The sequence below is a fragment of the Mustela nivalis genome (genome assembly GCF_964662115.1).
Source record: "Mustela nivalis genome assembly, chromosome: 15".
NCBI classification, from domain to species: domain Eukaryota; kingdom Metazoa; phylum Chordata; class Mammalia; order Carnivora; family Mustelidae; genus Mustela; species Mustela nivalis.
Window position 1 is genome coordinate 66,116,566 of NC_139034.1, and position 23,604 is coordinate 66,140,169.

Sequence of the window (23,604 nt, forward strand, 5' to 3'; positions counted from 1 at the left end):
GTACTTTTTTCTTATAACCAAGAAATTATCTCATCAAATGCCTTTTTCCGTCTGCCCAATTCCTGTTCTATTTTTTTTTTAAGATTTTTATTTATTTATTTGACAGAGAGAGATCACAAGTAGGCAGAGAGGCAGGCAGAGAGAGAGGAAGGGGAGCAGGCTCCCTGCTGAGCAGAGCGCCCGATGTGGGACTTGATCCCAGGACCCTGCGATCATGACCTGAGCTGAAGGCAGCGGTTTAACCCACTGAGCCACCCAGGTGCCCCATTCCTGTTCTATTTTTAATGACTAGTTTAACTTTCTAAATGCAAGTCAAAAAGTAAAGCACAAAAAAAGACAAGAAATTTCTTATGTCTTATGTCTTAAATAATAGCAGTTTACTTCACATCTATCTATCATAGGGATAAAGAAATAGGTGAAATTTTATTACTGTAATTTAGAATTTAAAATCAGCCTAAAATGTCTCATGGGGGGGACAGATTGTTATGGGTCATAATTGGAGTCAACATAGTATAACATCCTGCTTCATGGTACAATGGCAAAGGCACATCCTAGAAAACAAATGTCTTGGGTTTGAGTTACATAAAAACCACTACCAAGTTAGTTAATCATTAAAAAAAATTTTTTTTAACTCTACTGGGTTCTCTTTATCCATAAAATTGTAATGCTAATGCTGATTTGATCAGTAAAGTTGTTGTTGTTTTCATTCTCATATCCTGTAGAATCATACTCAAGAATTACAGGGTGATGTATATTAAGGACACATGTTTTAATGAGCATTGGATGTTATACACAACTAACGAACATTGAACACTACATCAAAACTAATGATGTAGGGGCACCTGGGTGGCTCAGTGGGTTAAGCCTCTGCCTTCGGTTCAGGTCATGATTTCAGGGTCCTGGGATCGAGCCCCAAATCTGGCTCTCTGCTCAGCAGGAAGCCTGCTTCCTCCCCTCTCTCTGCCTACTTGTAATCTTTGTCTGTCACATAAATAAATTTAAAAAAAAAACTAATTATGTACTATAGAGTGGCTAACTGAAATTAATTTTTAAAAAAAGAAAGAAAAAAATTACAGGGGAAATCTATTACAACTTAATCCAGAGTTGCAATATAAATAGAAATATTACCTACAATTCATTTGTTCACTTCCCCTCTATTTGAATTCCTGTATAGACAGGAACTCAGAATATTCAATCTGCTGACATATCATCACCTAAATGCCACTTATATGTTGACAATTTCAAATTTGTCAACTGCCTGTTCATTGGGCCACTTGTATTTTTAACAGATACCTCAGACGTAACATGGGTGAAACTGGGTCCTGATTTTCTCTCCATACCTACTTAATCTGCGTTCTTACTCATCTAAGTTAATGGCAATTTTATCCTTGTAATTGCTCATGTCAATATGTTGTCAATTTTGTTCTTTTACTAACTCACTGATATTAAATTTATCAGCTAGTCATGTTTGACCGACCTTCAAAATATATCAAGCATACAACCTCTTCTCACCAGCTCCAATTCATACCAGAATAATTCTAACGTTCTGCCACCAGAACCTGCCTGCCTCCACTGGATTCATTTCAGTCTATTCTCAACAGAGTAGATAGAATAGTCATTTTAATAAGTCTAATCATGTTATTTGTCAGCTCAAAACTCTCCAAGTTTTATTTCCTTCCATAATTAAAGCCAAAGGATAAACAAAGTCTACAAAATTCTACAATAATCTGGCCTCCTGTTCCTTCCTTGATATCATCCCTTATTATTTGCACCCACACTCATAAACTTCAGTATACTGGTATTTTTGCTATTCTTAAAAAGTACTGGGAAAGATCCGGTTTGGAAGGTTTGCGCAATATCCACAGATACCCACTGGGCCAACTCCTATCTCATTCTTTTTTTTTTAATTGCTCAAGAGAAACTTCAAAGGTATGCACCACCCTAGTTCAATTTGCAACCACTGCTCCCACCCTCCCTGTACACTCCTTTTTGTACTTTTTCATTTATATAACTGTTTTCTCCTATTGGATATTAAGTTCTTTGAACACAGGGAAATTGACTTCCTTGGTGATAGTAACTAAGATTCTCCTCGTGACATTATTTGTTGTAGCATTGCACTTGGCACACAATAATGTTACATAATGAGGAATGGATTAGTCATTGCTTTTACAAATAATTAAGTCTATACAGATGTGGTGTCCATGTACTCAATTAACCATGTGGTTATTTTCCAGCTATCTTGCTCTACATACACTTCTATATGGTATAAGTATCTATTATATATGGCATATAGTATGATATATATTTATACTTACAACATGTATATATCACACCAATATGCATATGTGGTGTATCTCTATGAATATAGTTAAACAGATTACCATAATTTTAGAAAATAGTTTTATATATGTCTCCCTTTTATTCAAATATGTTTCAGTATATTTTCTGTAAAGATATTTCTTTTTTTTTAATTTTTTATTTTTTATAAACATATATTTTTATCCCCAGGGGTACAGGTTTGTGAATCACCAGGTTTACACACTTCACATCACTCACCAAAGCACATACCCTCCCCAATGTCCATAATCCCACCCCCTTCTCCCAAACCCCCTCCCCCAACAACCCTCAGTTTGTTTTGTGAGATTAAGAGTCACTTATGGTTTGTCTCCCTCCCAATCTCATCTTGTTTCATTTATTCTTCTCCTACCCACTTAAGCCCCCATGTTGCATCACCACTTCCTCATATCAGGGAGATCATATGATAGTTGTCTTTCTCTGCTTGACTTATTTCACTAAGCATGATACGCTCTAGTTCCATCCATGTTGTCGCAAATGGCAAGATTTCATTTCTTTTGATGGCTGCATAGTATTCCATTGTGTATATATACCACATCTTCCTCAAAATGTTGAAAATAGAACTGCCCTATGTAAAGATATTTCATTGCAAACTGTCAACCAAGTCTTTCTAAACATATAAGAAAAGATTATTTGATTGTACATTTGAATTTTAAAGACATAGCATTACAGTATTTAAGTTATGTGTAAAATTCATTTTCTAGTATATATATGATGATAACAATCAATTCTCACTATTTTTCCTAATTTGCAAGAGAAATCTGTAAGGTGATTACTTCTGCTACTCATAAAATGATCATCTTTTCCAAATATCTTAGATTCATGCTTTTTAAAAGGAATAGTTTTTAAAATAGTTAATTTAGGGGCGCCTGGGTGGCTCAGTGGGTTAAGCCGCTGCCTTCGGCTCAGGTCATGATCTCAGGGTCCTGGGATCGAGTCCCGTGTCGGGCTCTCTGCTCAGCAGGGAGCCTGCTTCCTTCTCTCTCTCTCTCTCTCTGCCTGCCTCTCAGTGTACTTGTAATTTCTCTCTGTCAAATAAATAAATAAAATCTTTAAAAAAAATAAAAAAAATAAAATAGTTAATTTATTTATAACTTTATGACATTAAAATCATGTTGTCCCCATACCTCTATAAATAGACATGTATGCATACATATATAATTGTAAAATATATAATTTTGATAGTATTAGTCTTATTCCAACCCAGAAAAATTTCAAATAATACATTTGTTAGAGTCATTACTACCTTACTTTTTCCTTATTTTATTCTGTTTTTCTGCTGATTTTATTTTATCCTCATTTTCTTTCATGAAATAAACTGGATTGTAGAAAACTTGTTTTTTTTTTTAATATATTCCAAGTTTAGATAACCTAAGCTTAAGGATTGCAAATCATGGATACTTGTCAAAATCTGATTAATAAGAAGATTTACCAAATGTGCTTCATCTTCTTGATTAAAAGAAATCAAATGCTTGAAGTTTGCCAAGTGACCTAAGGAAAAAATAAAAAAGATATTTTAAATGAGACCACATGTTTCCAACTGGAAATAGAGCAAAGTGTGAGACTGCTTCATTAAAACCTTGTTGTAAACCACTTTTAGTAACAAGAAAAATCAACATACCCAACAAATTTGAATCATGAGAAAAATGCTTCTTCATCACTTTGCCCTTCTTTCCTTCCTCTGAGTAAATAACATCATTCAAGTTTCTTATTGTGCAGTTAAATACTTTTATATAATCAGCAAGATGTCTAAAAAATCTCCCATTTTAAGTAATGTGAATTTGAAAATTGTATCACATTCTTTTTATGAAAAGAGAAAAGATAAGCTAAACTTCTTTTTGTGAAATGATTTTGATTTAGAAAAAGAATTTATCATACTTTCACTACTATAAAATGTTCAAATAAAAATCTTATTTTGGATAATGGTGATTTTGGATTTTTGGAAATTCTAGACATCCAAATTTTGGACGTCCAAGATTTCCTTTTAAAATTTCCTTTTATTGATATTGTTTCAGAAAGGCTGATGTAAGAGTTTAACAATGATCAAGACTTTTCAGTTCTGCCAACCTCATTTTTATAAATTTATTATTTTAATTACATTTTTATTTTTGTCTTGTTTGTTCCCCAATGTTGACATGCATATAAAAATGGGAAATCATATGGGGCACCTGGGTGGCTCAGTCAGTTAAGCATCTGCCTTTGGCTCAGGTCATGATCCCAGGGTCCTGGGATCCAGCTAAAATAGTTCCAAGATAATTTATCTAAGAGAATTCCAGCAGATATTTATACAAATTGAGTCTATAATCTTTTTTGTTAAGTTGATAATGCAGAGTGGGAAATTCACTCAGTAGAAATACGGAAGCAATTTAGAGTAAGAGAAAAAAATCAAAAAGAGAATTCAGTGAGGGCACTGAAACAAAAAAAGAAATTCAGAACATGATGGCTAAGAATGACCTAATCTTTACTTGGTCTCCTTCTGTTGTTTCTGTTGCATGCCAGAGAGCACATATTTGAGCTTGAAATAAACAGAGAAAGATGAAAATGCCCAATAAGCTAAATTTAATTTTTTAAATATACATTTCCTTCACAAAATTATAACAATTTTATGGTTATTTCCAGTATGTTTTATAAACATTTATAATATATCTATTGACATGTATATATCATTTTTGTAATGTTTATCATATTTAAATGAATCATTTACAATTCCATTTGATGATTTTTAATCATTCTTATTTAATTATTTAAGACCTATTTGGGCTTCTTGTACAGGATTCATATATATATAAATGTGCATAATATATACATGAATTACCTTTGTATGCATTTAAATTATATCAAGATTTAAACCAATTAAAATATTAGTAGATTTCTGATATAACTGTGAATTCTTTAGTACATCAAGAAAATGTAATTCAATTCCTTTACCATGCTTCTTCCTATCGAAAAATAGGAAGCTGTAGGGGTCCCTGGGTGGCTCAGTCCTTAAGCCTCCGCCTTTAGCTGGGGTCATGATCCCAGGGTCCTAGGATGGACCCCACATCAGGTTCCCAACTCTGAGGGAAGCCTGCTTCTCCTTCTTCTACTCCCCCTGCTGGTATTCCCTCTCTCACTGTCTCTGTGTTAAATAAATAAATAAAATATTTAAAAAAAAAAAAGAAAGAAAGAAAGAAAGAAAAACAGCTGTGTCAAAAGTATATACCATTTTCATTTCTTACGTAATATATATACTAAAAATAAAAAAGTGGTGTATTTACTGTCTTTAAATCCATAAAGCTTATGTACTTCCATAGCACATTTGAATAAAAGGAATTAACCCAAATAATTTAAAATCTAAATATTTGTTTATCTTCTCTTAGATATAGGCATTCTATTTCTTTTTTAAAGAGATTTTATTTATTTTTTAAAAAGAGAGAGAGAGAGCAAGAACACAAGAAGGGGGAAGGGCAACTGGAAACAGAGAAACAGACTCCCCACTGGGCAGGGAGCTGGACTACTTCAAACTCAATCCCAGCACCCCAGATCATGATGGGAACCAAAGGCAGACGCTTAACGAGCTGAGCCACCTAGGCACCCCAGAGCATTCTACTTCTATGCAATTTTGTGTAAGGATCCAAGTGGTGAATAGACATGGTATGCTTGGACAGACAAGAATAAAATTACAGCATAAACAGCTATGAAAGATTATAAATTTCATATCACTTGAAGTCAATAATAGAATTGAATGTTATGGGCAACATTTATAGATTGGACATAAAAATATAACCTTATGGCTGTAAGAAACCAATGAAGTATTTTTTCTCTTCTTGATGATAATACTCCATTTAGGCTTCTTCATAACATGGCAATCTCAAGATAGCTAAATGTCTTACACTGTGACCTGCTTTCCACAAAGTAAAGGTTCCAAGAGACCAAGGCAGAAGCAACAAGGTTTCTTATAGTTTTATAACCAGGAAGATTAACCCACCTATGCTGCCCTACATTGTTTACATAGGGCCATCCCAGGTTTAAAGATTGAAGGGACTATATAAGGATGTAAATACCAGAAAGTGTGGTTTACTGGATTTGGAGGGTCATCTTACAGACTAACTACCATGATGGTAACCAAATTAAGAACACCTATAAAGTTCTAATCTTTTAAAAATTATTAGATATTAGAAAAAAGAGTAATCCAATAAAATCTAAATTATTATATTAGTATGATAGTTACTGACATTCTGGTGGGTATTAAAATGTAAACTCATCTGAAAAGTTCATTCATTGATCTCCTCATTTTGCCATTAACTTGTCCTGTTGGATCTACAGAGTTGCTATGAGAATAAGACACTTCTCAGTAGCCACAATAAATCTGTTCTACAGTTCAGACAGCTAGCTGATGATTTCCAGCTCTTTATCTACTATATGACAGAGAACTGTAGGACATCACTCAATCATTTGCCAAGAGAATTTAAAATGTGCAAGGCTATGTTCCCTGAAAAAAATGATGATTCTGCCCATGAAAATTCCTGTGGACTCCTTATGAGATGCAGGAAGATCCTTAATTTGGGTAAGCTTATTTAGATTTTAACACAATGATGTATTTCAATGTATGTTTTTCAATTAAAAGCAAAATTGTTGTATTCTGAGCATCCTCAAGATCATCAGTCTTCATTTTAACATTTTAACATTAACTACCTCCTGCCAAAATGATTGCTCTAAAAGTTAACTCGTAGGGGGATTTTCTAAAGAAAATCATAACTATACTTAAATTATTTTCCCTTGATAGTGTTAACGAGAAAAAAATTCAATGAAGCCCATTAAACATGATAAATCAGACTTTATTCAGGATCATCATTGTAGATATAAGGGCCACTGCAATGGGATTGTATAGTAAGGGAGAGACAATGGGCTCAGCTTGTAATACAGCATGGGCAAATGGAAATTTATAGCTAAGGAACAAGGAGTGGATCGGTTGGTAGAAAATTACTGAGAGGAAACATTAAGGGTAAGAAGGAGTTATGGCTAAATTGATATACAGGATTCTGGGTGAAGACAGGCCAGTGTGACTAGACATCACCTGGAGGATGATCAAGGATGAAAATCCTGATCAGATGTTGAGGGAGACCAGACATGAAGGGTGGCAAGCACTGTTTAAATTCATTTAACAAGGTTCTTGCTAAAACTAGCTTTTACAAGAAAATATACAGATGGAGGTAGAAGAAATTTCAAGAACCTGACTGAAGTAAGTTTGGTCAAACAACAACAAAAATTACTGTCAGTTGTTCAGTTGTTAGCGAGAATCTTTTTGGTTTGTTTTTTTTTTTTTTTTTTTTTTTTGGCTAGGTTATGAGCTAGGCTTTCTTTGAAGGAGAATTGTTGATCTGGTTAACTCTATTCTAACTTGGCCCTAATGAATTTAACCAGTTACATGCATGGTATATCTTTCCACCAGAAACCACACTGCAGATTTGGGACAAGCCATTCAGCAATATTCATTAATGCATATTTATAGACCTGACAGATTCCCTAGAGTATTTCTCTCCACAACTAAATTTTTTCCTGGATTTTTAAGGATCAATTGAGTGTGATTTTCTAAGGAATGATTTCCTACAAGCAGTAGACATGAATGTTTGTGTCTAGAGTATTAACTACTCCATAACAGAGATACTGCATTCAGTAATTTTCACTAAAATTATTACTATCCCAAATTTTTAAGACTCCTATTTGAGAGGTATTTTATCTAAATTTCATAGCAATACGTTTTCTGCAAGTTGCAAGTCTATAGTATCCAACTAATGGCTTTAATTAGAAAAAGACATACTCTAGACACATATGCCAAAAAATGAAAGTAATTTTATTGGATTATTTTTGTTGACTTGGAATTTGTATGGGTAAGAATTAATTAGAAGTTAAACTTTATCAGACTGAAAAGAAAAAGATCTGTAGTCATTCAGTATATGTGCTTTTGTCCTCATAGACAAAGCAAAGCTGATGGAAATAATCTTATGAATGCTTCAGAAGGGTTCCTTTGATTGAAATAGGATTTCCTTTAAGCAAACATTCTGTTTCATTTATTTATTAAATATCTGACATCATAGTTAGATCAGTGGCATAGAAACAGCTATCATAAAAAAAACAAAAAGATGATTGTGTATTTGAATGAGAACAGGCCAATTATGCTGCTAAATAATCACCTTAAAGACATGAGCTAAAATTAACTGGTCTAGAAGTGAAGTTATTATTTTGGATATACATGCTGCAACTTGAAAATAGTTTTTAAGTGATAATTATGTACTATAATATACACTATGATTTTAATATATCATTCACCCATATCAAGTGTATATAAATCAGTGCTTATTTTATTTTATTTTTTGATAAATTTAATAGGTTTTGCAAATATTATGATAAATCAGTTTAGAACTTTCTATCACCCCAATAAGGTCCTTCATGCTCATTTACTATTAATATTTGTCACAGCTCCCCAACCACTCACTGTAGGTGACCACTATGGGTTTGAGTTTTTATCTCTATAGATTTGGGATTTGGGATTTTTTTAATAAATAAAACCGTATAATAGTGTTGTTGCTTGACTACTTTCATTTAGCATAATGTTTTTGGGGTTCAATCATTCTTGTGGATGAATATTCTCAATTTCTTCTTATTTATTCAATTTCTTCAATTTCTTCTTATTTATCTTCTTGTGGATGAATATTCTCAATTTCTTGGGATAGACCTAGAAGTGATTGCTGCTTCATATGATAAATTTATATTTAACATTTTAAGAATATGTTTTCCATTCATATGAACATGAATGATATGAACATGATTTCGACATTTTACATTCTCATCAGAAAAGAATGAGGATTCCCATTTTTCTACATCCTTGTCAATGTTGGCTATCATCTTTAATTTATCTTTGTAGTCATGATAATGGGCAAGAAATGATATATTACTGTGGTTTTAATTTGCACTTCCAGAAAGAGTAATATGGTTGACCTTCTTTTTTTATGGCTAATGATTATTAGTATATACTATGTGATCCTTTTGAGACTATTTTATTTTTGAGGCTCACCAGACACCAACATTACCTATGACAAATCACTTTATTGAGCACTTATTGAAACTATTATGAAACACTATATTTGGATTTTCATATTATATATTTGAGGGATGGGAGTAAAAGCGAAAAAATAAAGTTGCAAGGCCTTGCTGGAGGTGTCCCGTACAATATGAATTTCATGCATAATAATTCTCTGTGGAATATTCTGATTTTTTCAGCTCATAGTGCTTTAGTTCAGCTGAGACCAAAGTGGAATAGACATGTACCCATATATGTTTATTAGTTAAGCTTTTCATTAATAAAAATGATGTTAACCTTGTTCTTATCTGGTTATTAAACCATATGGCTTTTATTCAATTGGCATTGTAAAATAATTTCTCTTCAAGCACTGACACTAATGGTCAGTTTTGAAGCAATATTACATATTGTCAAAATATTACTTGAGACTTCCATGTGTAGGGATATGGTGGTTGAGATACTCTGAAATATTATCTTGCTTTATCACATACATGATGGCTAAATCAAAATAAACATAATCTTATATTCACACTAGATTTTGTAAGAGTGTGAGGAAAACTCCAAATGCTACCTCAGCCCTAAATAGAGGAGGGCAAGGGGAAAATAAATCCAAAGTAGAATAGTGAGCAAACATGGAATCCAGAACAATGTAACACTTCAGGCACATAGGAAAAACGGCTTGTTTTAGGCCCAAGTAGTTGGGCTAGCAACAGACTTGAGCCCACAGAAAGCCTATATTTCAGTGTGTGAAAAGATAGGTTAGAACAAAATTGAACTTACAATTAAAGGAGCCTATAAAGATAAGTGTTTGTCTCTCAACAAGGACTATTAATAATAAAAAACTAATAATAATACCTGAACAAAAATAAGTCCACCTTGGAGTGCCTGGGTGGCTCAGTGGGTTAAGCTTCTGCCTTTGGCTCAGGTCAAGATCTCAGGGTCCTTGTAGGGCTCTCTGCTCCACAGGAGTCCTACTTCCTCCTCCCCCTCTGCCTGTCTCTCTTCGTACTTGTGTTCTCTCTCTGTCAAATAAATAAATAAAGTCTTTAAAAAACAATAAGCTTGCCTTTAAGTGATTTGGGGGTTGAATTTCTATTACCTAGATGGTTACGGAAATCACAATGTGAGATATTATTTAAAGTCATTATAGTTTGATAGCCTTCCTGCCACCCAGAAGGAGCAAAAGTAAAATTTCTCTAGGGAATTCATGCTCTATTCATGTTGTTAGTATTTTCACAGCTAATATTCAACCAACTATTGGGGCGCCTGGGTGGCTCAGTGGGTTAAAGCCTCTGCCTTCAGCTCGGGTCATGATCCCAGGGTCCTGGAATCGAGCCCCGCATCGGGTTCTCTGCTCAGCAGGGAGCCTGCTTCCTCCTCTCTCTCTGCCTGCTTCTCTGCCTGTCTGTGATCTCTGTCAGATAAATAAATAAAATCTTAAAAAAAATATATTCAGCCAACTATTAGCTATGAAAAAATTGCAACTTACATGAGTAAGAAACTACAGAAATAAAAAAGGAAAAGCTTTAGCCCTCATGGTTTTTGTATATTGGAATTATAAAATACAGAAAGCAAAATAAATGCTTAATGCATTTCAACAAACTTAAAAATGGAATAAAATGAGCAATAGAAAAAAAAAGTGTTAAAAAGCCAGAAAAGATATTTTTAAACAGAACCAAATGGAACCTCTATCTAGGTTCCAAACCTCAGTAAGCCTCTTTACCCATTTTGCACCAAAGTTCCAGCTGCTCTGAATTCCATCTTTGCTCACTATTTTACTGTGGCTTCAATTTCTTATTTTCCTTCTTTATTTGTGGTCAGGGAGTATCTTGAAGATTTATTTCCTCTCTAGAACTTTTAGCTATGTATGTAAAATTATACTTATTGTGTCTATTAAACATCTAGGCAATACAGTAAGAGGATCTTTGAAAATATCGCACTAGCTATATTCTTAGAAGTAGAAGTCTCATAATATTTTGATAGATTTTAATAACTTTTATAATAACTTTTTAAAAATGGCATTTTATTTGTCTTCAATATTTACAAAAATAAAACTTATCTTGTTTACCTTTCATATGCTGCAATAGCTAAGTTTTTATTCATTTTAATGTTCTGTAACTATATACTTGTTAATTTTCTACAAATCTTACATAAATTATACTGTCACTTGTGAAAAATACAGTATTATTCCACCTGTTCTATACTTATATCTTTCATTTATTTTCCTCTCATTTACGTTTTTTTAATGCAACCACATTAGAAATCTGTATCTGTATGATACAATCTACTAAAGCTAAATTAATTCATATCGTACAACATAGCAATTCCATTTCTAGTATAAACCAAAAGAATGCATAAATAATCTCTACCAAAGTCTTGTACCAAAAAAGTACATTATTTATCTGAAAACCAATGCCAATGTTTTAGTTAGTTCTCTGAGATAAGATAAGAAGAGAAACTGGTATACCATGTTGACATTGTTACAACATCCAATAAAAAGCATGACCAATGACTGAACAATGTGTTAAGTGATCTAGTCAAAATTCAGAATTACATGTAATGCATTCAATTTTAGATTTTTATGAGCTGCTGGTTAAAATCCTTGCTCATTACTTAAAAAAAAAATTGAATATATAACTGTGAGAAGTACATTTTTATTTGTATGCATTAAACCGCAATAAAAGTTTTATTTAAAGATATTAAAATCTACAGCAACAAACAATATAAAGTAATCAGGAATATATCTAACAGAACATGTGGGATGTATTTGTAGGATAATATATATTCTTGGTAAAATATGTTGTAAAGGATCTAAATAAATGGATAAACATGAAATATAAAGAATCACAATAGTAAATATGTTTATTTTACTCAAATTTATTTTCAAATTCAATAAAATCTAAATTTTAAACTTGAAAGACTTTTACAAAAATTGCCTAATATTTAAAAATTTATATGGAAAGAGGACTCAAATAAGGAAGATAAATTGGAAAAAGAAAAAAAAATGTGTTTGAAAAGTTGCCCAAGGGCATGCAAACATTCTGAAGCACAAGAATAAAGACACTGCGATAGCAGTGCTGGAGAGAGACCTAGAAACTGACCTACACATATATTAAGAGCTTGATTTATTACAAGGAAATATCAGTGAGGAACAGATTGCTTGGGTGAAATCTTGTGTCCTGACAATTTATCTATATGAAATCTATTGTTTCTCATCTTTACATCATATTTAAAAGTATCAAATAGAAAAAAAATAAAAAGGACATTAACCTTTTGGGGAAGGAAATATAAAGCAATGCATTTTTTACCTTGGCAAGTGCAATGTTTTAACAAGCCAAAAAATTGTGAAAAGGCTATGCCTTAAAGGAAAAGTACAATAAATTCAACTATATTAAAGCTAAGTTTAGTTTTTACCAAAGAAAACAACACCTGGAAGAACATGTATGAGATGAATATAATGAATGAATGGTTATATTCTGTCATATAGTGATAGTAGACTGGGGCTGCACAGAAAGAACAGATAACTTTACTACTCAGTGCTTAATGCATTAGAAGCTTTAATTATTTTTTCAGTGCAAGCAGAGTGGTCTCTGTCTGTGGTAACAGTGTGTGTGTGTGTGTGTGTGTGTGTGTGTGTGTGTGTATGTGTTTGTGTGTGTGTGTGTGTGTGTGTGTGTGTGTGGTGATGCTGGAGGGCAGGGATAGGTGAATGTAGAGAAGGACTTTGTTTCACACAATTTGTCAGGAAAGAATCTTCAGCCCACCTTTTTCAAGGTTGTGCCTAGATTTTCATCCCAATTTTCAGGAGGGAGAAACACTGGGATGAGTGCACAATCAAAGATTTTATGCTTCTGTCCTAGAAGGGGCACACATCATTTCCCTTCACATTCCTGTCAGCCCCATAGTATACGTAGTTGTCAGGGGTGAGAAATGAGGGAAACCTCGGAGGACCCAGAAAGTAAACAGCTGGTAGATCCTCCCATAATAAAGAAACAACTCACATAAACAATTTGAAAGTAAAGAAATCATGGCATAGAAAAAAAAAATAGATGGAAAATCCATACACACATTTCAAAGAAATGGAATAGAACTGTGAATAAACTCATGGAAAGAAGTTCAACGTCATCGTAATGAAAGAGACATGACCCAACTAAAAACAAGAAAATATTTTATGCATTGTGTTCAGAAATTAGAAGGAATAATAATGGCAACTGAGGATAAGCTGCAGGAAGGATTATAAATTATTTTGTAAATTGGTTTAGATAGGGAACAATATGGCAATATCTGACAAAAACAAGATCCATGTATCCTATGGCCTAGCAATTCCACTCTTTAACATATATCTCATAAATTTCTTTCACATGTACATCAGGAAAAATATACCAAAATACCCATATAACAGCATATATAAAAATGAGCACATAAAACAACTCAAATGTGCATAAACAGAAGAATGGATAGATGGATAATGGATGTATTATGGTCTATTGACACAATAATTTTTTTTACAACAGTGAAATGAATAAACTATTGCTAAAAAAATAAACATGGATGAATACAGAAACATGAAATCGAGTGAAATAGAACTAAGCTCAGCAAGATTGTTCATCATAGAATGCTATTTGAAAACTTAAAATCATATAGTCAATGATATATATATAACTTATATAATAAAATATGTAATTATAATATAGAATATATATAAACCATATATACCATATATACCATATATACCATATATATATCAAATGAAAAACAATGAATGTTGAACACAGAAGTCAGAATAGTGCTTATCTATCCTGGAGATAGAGGACTTGATCACAAGAGAGTATATAGAACTTTTTTTATTTTTTTTAAGATTTTGTTTATTTATTTAACAGACAGAGATCACAAGTAGGCAGATAGGCAAGCAAGGAGAGAGGGGGGAAGCAGTCTCCCTGCCAAGCAGAAAGCCCATTGCAGGGTTCGATCCCAGGACCCTGGGATCATGACCTGAGCTGAAGGTAGAGGCTTAACCCACTGAGCCACCCAGGTGCCCCAAGAGTGTATAGATCTTGATCACATTTTTTATCTTCTTCTTCTTAAACTAGATTATGAATATGGGGGCATTCATTTTATTTTTAAAAAATTGTATATATGTATGTAATATAACATATTTCCTTTTTTAAAAGAGTTTATTTATTTATTTTTTTTTAGAGAGAGAGAGCATGAGCAGGGGAAGAGGCAGAGAGAGAAGCAGGCTCCCTGCTGAGGAAGGAGCTGGTTTCAGGACTCGATCCCAGGACCCTGGGATCATGACCTGAACCAAAGGCAGAAACCTAACTGACTGAGCCACCCAGACATCCCCATATTTCCTCTTAAATAATTGATATATCCTATAATAAAATTATCTTTATTTTTAATTTTTAATAAATACTCTTTAAGATTGATTTCCTAAGATTATATTTATGCAGGGAAGACAAACAGGTGATCAATTAAGTTTCCTTGAATCTCAAAAGTATATATCTAAATAAAGCTAGATCTATGTATGCAGCCATTTTCAGGGTCTAAAGTTTGCATTAAGTTTCTTTCACTCTTTTGTTGACTTTTTCTTTTGTTTTTATTGCATGGAAATCCTAAGTACTCTTTTGACACGTACATTCTTACAGTTATTTTGATTCCATTTTCTTTCACCCTCTTGTACTTGCTATTTCATATTTTATGATATTTTAGATTCTTAAGGTACATACTTATATGTATTTGTTTCTGCATATATATTCTTCAATATGCTAGAAATTACAGAAAAGTTTGCATATATTCCATATACGCAGTTACTCTAAAAGTATGTCCATGATACAATATTCTTTAATTTTCTCATAATTTTAATCATGTCACTTGTATTTCAAAGAGTAGTTTAATAAAAGCATTACTTGAATTAATTAAGCAATACTATTAAAATTGATTAACATAATTTTTCAATATGTAAAAATTTAATAGCACTGTTCATGCCTAATGAAGTTACTGTGAAAAGCACCTCCTTGTTTATTTCACTCTTAGACAGTTTAAATGATTGAATTAGCATGAAACAGAGAAAGAAAAAGGAAGGAAGAAAGCAGGCGTCAAGAAAGCAGTTAGCAGAATCTGATAGTATTATTGAACTTAATAAAACTTCAATGACTATTTTGATTCTAAAAAGAAAAAAATATAAAATAATTCACTGCCAAAATTTATATTTAAAAATAAAGCATTCCCTCAATCTTCAATGATTAAGAATCTATTCTTTTTCTCTGTAATAGTTTTGAATGACCTATGTAATCACAATGCCTAGAATTGTTAATCCTGCTCTTAAGAGTAGATAGAGACTGTCTTGTAAATCTTTATCACTAATAGTATTTTGCACAGACATTTAAGGTAAGCAATAATCCTGAAAATTACATTCTGTGTGTGTTTGTCTATGTGTGTGTATGTCTCACAGGGATTATTTCATAAATTTAGATAATAAGATCCAATAAAGTTTGTATATACTGTGTATGATAAATATGTTATATTATGGATAAGAATTAAACTTTGAAAATAAGTTCCTTAAATTTATCATGGTAAAGCATTTGGGATAAGCACATAGACAGATCACATGTCTGCCTATTTTCTGTGAACTGATACGACATCTCTCCCCAGGTTGTTTGCTCCTGCTGACCATAAAATCATTATCATTAAAGTCATCTTTATGAAAATGATAGATGTAACTGTTAAATTGCATGATTTCAAGCATAGCAGGATAAAAAAAAACAGATAGGAAATTTTCATTAAATGAGAATAAAAGAGTAATGTTGGTGTTTGAAATCAGTGGGCAAGAGTGAATAGTGGAAATGCTTGTTAAAGAGAAAGGAATAAATAGTCAAAACAAAGTTCTAACTATTGTCCATGTGTTTGACCAGCTTCGCATGAGGCAGACTAATGCAGTATAAACACAGTCTTACCATTTAGTTCTTGAAAAGTGAACTAAGTGAAAGGAGTTGGGTTCCCACCATCTCTGAAATTCTAAATAGACCTTATATTCAAACAAGACTGCTTGAGAAAGAATTCTGATCAAGTCCCAGCCCCACCCAGTTACGTTTACGTGTTAATAATCTCACATGGAAAAATGACCACACTCCTATCTAGCAGTGAAGACCTTTCATAATACACCCTTCTTGAATCTATGGCATGTGATTCCATTCCTTCCCTTCACAATCACAGCCCTTCCACAAGTTAAAAACTCTTTTCTTCCTACAGGCCCTATCCTTTTCCTTTCTCTGTGCCTTGCCTGAAATTGTTTACTTTTCCAGGAATAACCTAAGTACCACAGTTTCTTGCCAAATTCTATTCATATGCAATAGTTACTCCAGAAATTAAGGCCCAGGTCAAGTGCTTGATGCTTTATGACATTTTTATTAATTTCTTTTCCCAGAACATCCATCGCACTGTATCTGTGCTCATCCTGTGGGACAGATCTATTTATGGCTTTTTCTCTAGTTGTATATACTAATGGGATTTTTTTTCTCCTTTTGAAGATGGAAAATTTCAGGAGATAATAATTTTCATTATCTTATATATATATATATGTGTGTGTGTGTGTGTGTATGTATGTACACATATATGTTTATATATATTTAATGAAAAAAATATATATCTCTGTTCTGGAACATAAACAAGAAACACTGATGCTAGACATAGAGCAGTGGGAGACTACAAGGCTCTAGGAGAAGCTCTGCAGTCAGTTCTGTGCTACATTCTACATTCTGGCACAGCAGTGATTGTATATATTATTCAATTAGCAATAATCGCGCCTCGGATAAACCTCATTGCCTACGATACTGCCACTATTCATACCAAATCATCTTAGGTACTTACTCTCTAGAGTCCTTGTGATCAAAACATGGTCTAGAGGGACTTGGAAATTTACAGAGGCCATGGTGATGAGACAATGGATATTGAAAACCTGGCCAACCTTCAGAGGTCAGGAGATGGAACAAAAAAGTCAATTAATTTAAGAACTTTGAGAAAAAGAAAATACTGAGAATCCACAGGCTTCGCTGGCACAATGGATTCAATGACTCAACTAGATCAGCTCCATCTCTATGCAAATGCCCAGATCAGACCAAGTCATCTACCAGCAGGTCTGTACATGTATATCCAAACAAAGAAAACTTCACTAATTTCCACCAGGTATCATTAGACACTCTTCGAACAAACACCAGGTATATCATCGTGGTCAGAATGGAAGAAGAGATTTGAAAAACTGAGCATTGATCCAAGAAAAACTGGGTCATTAAAAAGTGAGTTACTAGTCAAAAGAATCTAAAGATGGTGTTATTTCAGAATGTCATGCCCCCGAGATTATTTCTGATTGTTATGCTCCCCAAGTCTGATAATTTAGATCAATGACAGAATTTGAAGAAGTGGTTTTTTAATTGCATGGTTGAATTCTGCCATGAATAAACCTGTTTGTTGTTGTGCTATACTAGCAAAGATAATGTAATATTATTATTAAATAAAAATTTTTCTTTTTAATGCGATGAAGAAAAGTTAGCAAAAAGAGCCCTTGAATGGAAAAACATAAAATATTTTTTTCTAACTCAGTTAAACCTGTGAAAAATGACAACAACCATATTTTAATTTACAGATATTTTTGTGTGCCTGTTTATGAAAATCAGAAATCCATATTCAGTGTCTGATAAGTCAAAATAAAGGTAGTAAATAAAGATTGAGGTTAGTGTCCCAAATCCATTTTATACTTATTTACAATGACATGTTGATGAATTGTTTATATTTACAGAACCATTAACCAGGGGCTTTCTTTGTGGTGTATTAATGGGGAAATGCAGCATTGAACATCTGCTAGTAACTCAAAGGAAAAAAAAAAAGTTCTATGAATATATTCCACTTTCAGAATTGTCTTGATCATTGTTTTATTTCTATCTGCTTTGTGTCCTGGAGAATTAGCAGATGGAATATCCTAGTTCACAAAGAAAACAGAAGTTATAAAAGTGAATTCCCTCAAGGCCACATTATTTCTACTTTTTATCTCCCATTCACTTCTCAATCAAATGTAACTGAGCTTTCACATTTCCTAGTCCAGGAGAAGTATTTGTAAATATATTAAAAACAATAATTGTCAAAAACAAAAGTCTTCCTTATTCCTCTGGGGCTTTGGATTGTATCGGTCAATCTCTTTCCTCTAATTGTTCCTGGCACAACAAACTCCACCTTTTGACCTTCACACTTTAAGTTATACATTTGAACTCATTTTCTGTCATTATTTCCTTTGTTCTCATTTTCTTCATTTTTCTCAGTGAGTCCCATGATTTAATTTTGCATCTACATGTGATGAATTTTTAATCTACTTTTCCAGACCAAACCTCTTTCCAATCTCCAGAATATATGCAACTTATTGTTTGATATTTTTACTTGGTTGTCTTATACAGATATCACAAACTGAGTGTCTAAATCTGTGGTCATTATGTATCGTGCAAATGGACTCCTCTTCTGTATAAACTACTTCAATAAATCTATGGCATTCACTCTAAAGTTTTCATCTTGTCAACTCTCAGATCCACTGGTAACCAGTGGATAACTACAAATGATGGAAGTATCATATACACAGCTGTATATGATGGCTCCTAATTAACTTCATATCATATTCTCATTTCTCCATCTCTGCTATCCTCTCATTGATTGACACCTGATAGTACTGATCATGGTAACTACTGATGATGATGAAGAGAAGGATGTGTATATAACCCTTCACAATTGTGAATCTGACTTTTTCCAAAATTACAATACCCCTTTATATACCTTTTATTTGTAATCTTGTTCCATCATTAGAATACACTTAGTCTCCTTATCCCTTTCCTAATTGGCTAATTCTTACTTAATGTTCAAAATTAAGTGTGGTATTTTTATATAACGGTATTGTGGAAGACTAATGTATTTTAAATTAATTCATTTGTTTAACAGAACAAATTTATTGGATCATAACTCCATGCTGGAACTGTAAGAGGGCAATGAGGATATAAATTGGAAAAATCCTGTCCTCCCAAAGTTTGCAACCTTGGTTTTCTGCCATTTTGGGGTGCTCGTGATATACTAGATATTGTGATGAGTCCCTTTAAATGTATCATTTAATCTTCAGAAAAACCTATGAAGGAGGTACAATCATTAACAGTTATTGTTTCTATTTTGCAGATTAAAAGCTGAGTCAAACAGATAGTAAGTGACAAATTTTAAACTAACTAAATATCCTCCTACTAGATTATAACTATTCAATAAAAACATTACAAATGCAATTGATTGTTACAAGTAAGTCAAACCTTAAGATGAAGATGTTTAGAGGTGGCATTTACAAAAAAAAAAAAAAACTAGGAAGAAAATTGCACATTGATTTTAAAATAAATTGGTATGTGACAGATCCTGAGGAATTCCTTGATTTCCCATTATTCATTAGCCTTACTGAATATCAAAGATCTAGACCTTTTTTATTCAAAGAAACCTATTGGCTAGAGAGAGAGAAGTACAAATGGAGAAAGAAGCAAGAAATAAGTAAACTGCAATGTAATAATGACCACACTATTGTTCCTAATAATGTATGGCCAAAACAAAGAACAAAAGTAAAATAAATTCTTGCAAATAGGTCAGGAAACATTCTACAGAACAGGTGTCTTTAGAGACAGGTCTTGAAGACAAACGAAGACTGCACAAAACAGTTAAAAATATTTCATAATGTTGTAGAAATGAAAACCATATGTTCAAAAATAATAAGTAGACACGTCTTTAGGATAGAATGAGGATGACAGTGGTGTGTTATAAAGACAAAAAATCAGGCTGAAACTCAACAGTGATGGTCCCTCTGTGCTGAAATAAGAAATTTGAATTTCATCCTGAGCACTGGTGGTTTCTTGACATCATGTCAGAAAATGGCATGTTTTTCAAATGTACTTAAATATATCCTTGACCAACCTAGAGTTTCCAAAGAAAGAAATCATGCACAGGTTGAGGGTCCTACCAGATTAACTCAAGGAGCCCTGAATATCACCTGGACTTCAAGCAGCAAATCCAGTTCATTAAATTCTGCCTCAAGGGTTGTTGAAATTGTGTCTAAAGATGTTAAAGCAATACAGCATGCCAAAGTAAAGGGTGAATTCAGTTCTATTCAGTGCAGTTCCCATTTTGAAAATGTTAACACACTATTAAATTCAATAAGAAAAATCCCATTGTACAAAGCAGAAATTAAACTAAATTCATAATAATCACGTTAATGTTAAGCACATCCATGTTGCATGTACAGGTATGGATATTCAATTCTTTTTTGCTCTGTGTGAATTTGGCAAATTCCCTCAAACTCTGGAAGGTGACTATAAAATGGGTAGAATTTTTTGTACCTATCTTTAAAATGCTGTTTTTAATTATTAAATGGGATACAGTTTTTAAAGGACTTACTGCAGTAGTAGGCATATAGCATTATTTTATTAATTATAGTAAAAGTGAGAGCATTTGGTACTCTAGCAACTAGTAATACAAATTTATCCTGTGGACTCTATCTAATTAGTTATTTTAATTCAATGCTTATAATTGTTTTTCTCTTTGGGAAAGAAGAATGAGTAAGGTGCAATGATATGGCTAGAGCTGGGAAATTAGGACCTGAATTTAAAATGCTTTTTTAAAGCTTGGGGAAAAGAGCTTATGAAAATAAGTGCACAGTCAGTACATGATCATGTCAGCAAGAGACCCCAAAATCTGCACATACAGTGTGAAGATTCCTTATGAAGCAGCTTTCTTATTTAAAGTTACACATTTCTTGATATTTCAGCTTCATATGTTCTGTGTCACTAATATGACTTGTAAACTTGAATTTCACAACTACTGAAAGAATAATCTACATGGGAAGAATAACATAATTATTTTCAGTTCATGTCCACGCATACACTCGAGTATAATTTCTCTGCACTATAATCTAAAACTATGTTTTCTGGTTCAAAATATAACTAAAACTCGAATTTGTTTTGATTGGATAAGATCCAAATGCCTCTCTTCTTCAGCAACTGTTACATAAATAGGATACATGCTCAGCAATGACAGCTTTACAGAAAAGTGTGAAGTACTGTTGTACGAGGTTCCCTCCATCCCTTATGTCAGAAGCACTTTACTCTCTCCTAATAATTACTAAGCCATTAGTTTAGGAATCTTTCCTTGGACTCACTTTTGTCTGTTCCACACTAATCTCAAGTACAACCCATTCATCCAGGATCCAGTTTTCCACGTGAAAGTTTGTGTCGTTGCTAGATGGTGGTGAGAGATTGTGAGTTACTGAGTAAACTGTGTATTTCCTTAAAATGAGTTAATAGCTATTGCTATGTCTTGGAAAAACAGAAAATGTTTTCTCATCATGCACAGCTAATTGAAACAGTGTTGTTAGAAAGAGCCTGCCCCTTTCACTTTGGCAGGGATGGGTGAAGTGTTCTGCAGCTATCAGTTCTTCACATGCCTTTTCTACTATACTTAACTGTTAAAGGGGCCCACCAGCTCCATGTTTGTACCCAGCACTATATGTATCTAACTGGGGAGAGTATTTTCTCCATTATTCCCCAGACTCATGGTTCTCATGGTTCCTTTGTCTGCATGCTTTGTATATAGTCCACTTCTATCAGCAACATTTCACCGTACACTTTCATCAGAACTGAGAGAGGGCATTAACTGCCCCTCCTGGAAAAAAAAAAAAAAAAAGTTGGGGGGAGAAAAGAGAAGAGCACATATGTGTAATCTGAAAAAGACCTTCTGGAGATTCTTAGACATTGGGTGGCAAGTCAGGTCCTCACGAGAATTATTGCTACTAACATAACAACCATCAACATTTTGGCACAAGCAAACCTTCAAAATATTTACTATGAACAGAAACTTTTCAAGAGAAATGGAAATAATAAATGGTGTGAAATGTTTAGAGGTATGACCATGAATGGTAGTAAAGAAATCATGAAATAAACATACCTAAAAAGAAGAACACTGGGAAAATAACGTGCTTTGACCTACCCTCCCCCCTTTATTTCATGTTTAACTAATGGAGACTACCATTTCTAAAATCATACACTCCCAGAGGATGGAAGATGGATCCTAACAGAAGCTGAGAAAATCATCTCTGCAGCACCCCACCTCTATGCAGCTCATGGCTAACCATCTGGCATGGTTCAGTGCCTGCCCTTCTCCAAGTACCTCAGCCTGCAGACACTAGAACCCTGGAAGTTTCACGCCCTGACTGCCCAGAAGTCTTTCAGTCACCCAACAGAAGTGGGTTACACTTGAACAGAGTTTTGACTCATTTTTTTTTCTGTTTTGATTTTTTTAAGGTTGCAGAAGAACATACGAACACACTCACAGTTGTTCAGGGTGAGTCTTAGAATTAATTATTCAGTTAAATAGGATACTTTTAAATAACTGAATGGTTGAATTTGGGGGTTTTATCTATATGCTTAGTATGTCATGATACCATAAGCTTTTTCTTTAAATATCCTGAAATTAGCCTTGCTGGATAATTTACTGTATTTAGACAGTATAGTCTTGTATGTATTTTTAGTAATCGTACTCTTTCTTTAGCAGTTTATTGGAAACAAAATATTTCTTTGTACATTATTAAGAAAATATTATTTCAACCAGCTATAGAAAAAAAATTGTATATATACTATTCTCTCATAAAGTTCCACAAGATGAGTTGGAATCCCTTGGTTTTTCTAACAATTCACTGAACCAAAACTATAGCTTCTGTCTCTGAATTGAGAAATACATTCTCAGTAAGGTTGTTTTTCTTATGAAAATTCAATAGCAAAGGAAAAATCCACTGTTCAACTGTTACCTTTGATTTGGCAATCTGGCTACTTTGTTTCTAATCTGTGAAAGTGCTTCGAATTGTCGATCCCATAGCATAGCTGCTATGCTAAAATGGGATAATAGTAGCCCAAAATATATCTTTTGCTTTCCACTCTGCTGTTTATTTTCCACTTTTTAGAGATCAGCTACTGCTATGATAATCATGTATGGCTAGAACTAAATGCAACTTTCATATCAGCAGCTGTTGTTTAGATAAATTAATTTCAGAGAATGACAATAACTTTGAATCAGTCTTGGAAATAACTACCAAAAATTTACCAATTCTCTAAAGGTTGTAGTCCCTCCTCTTCTAGAGA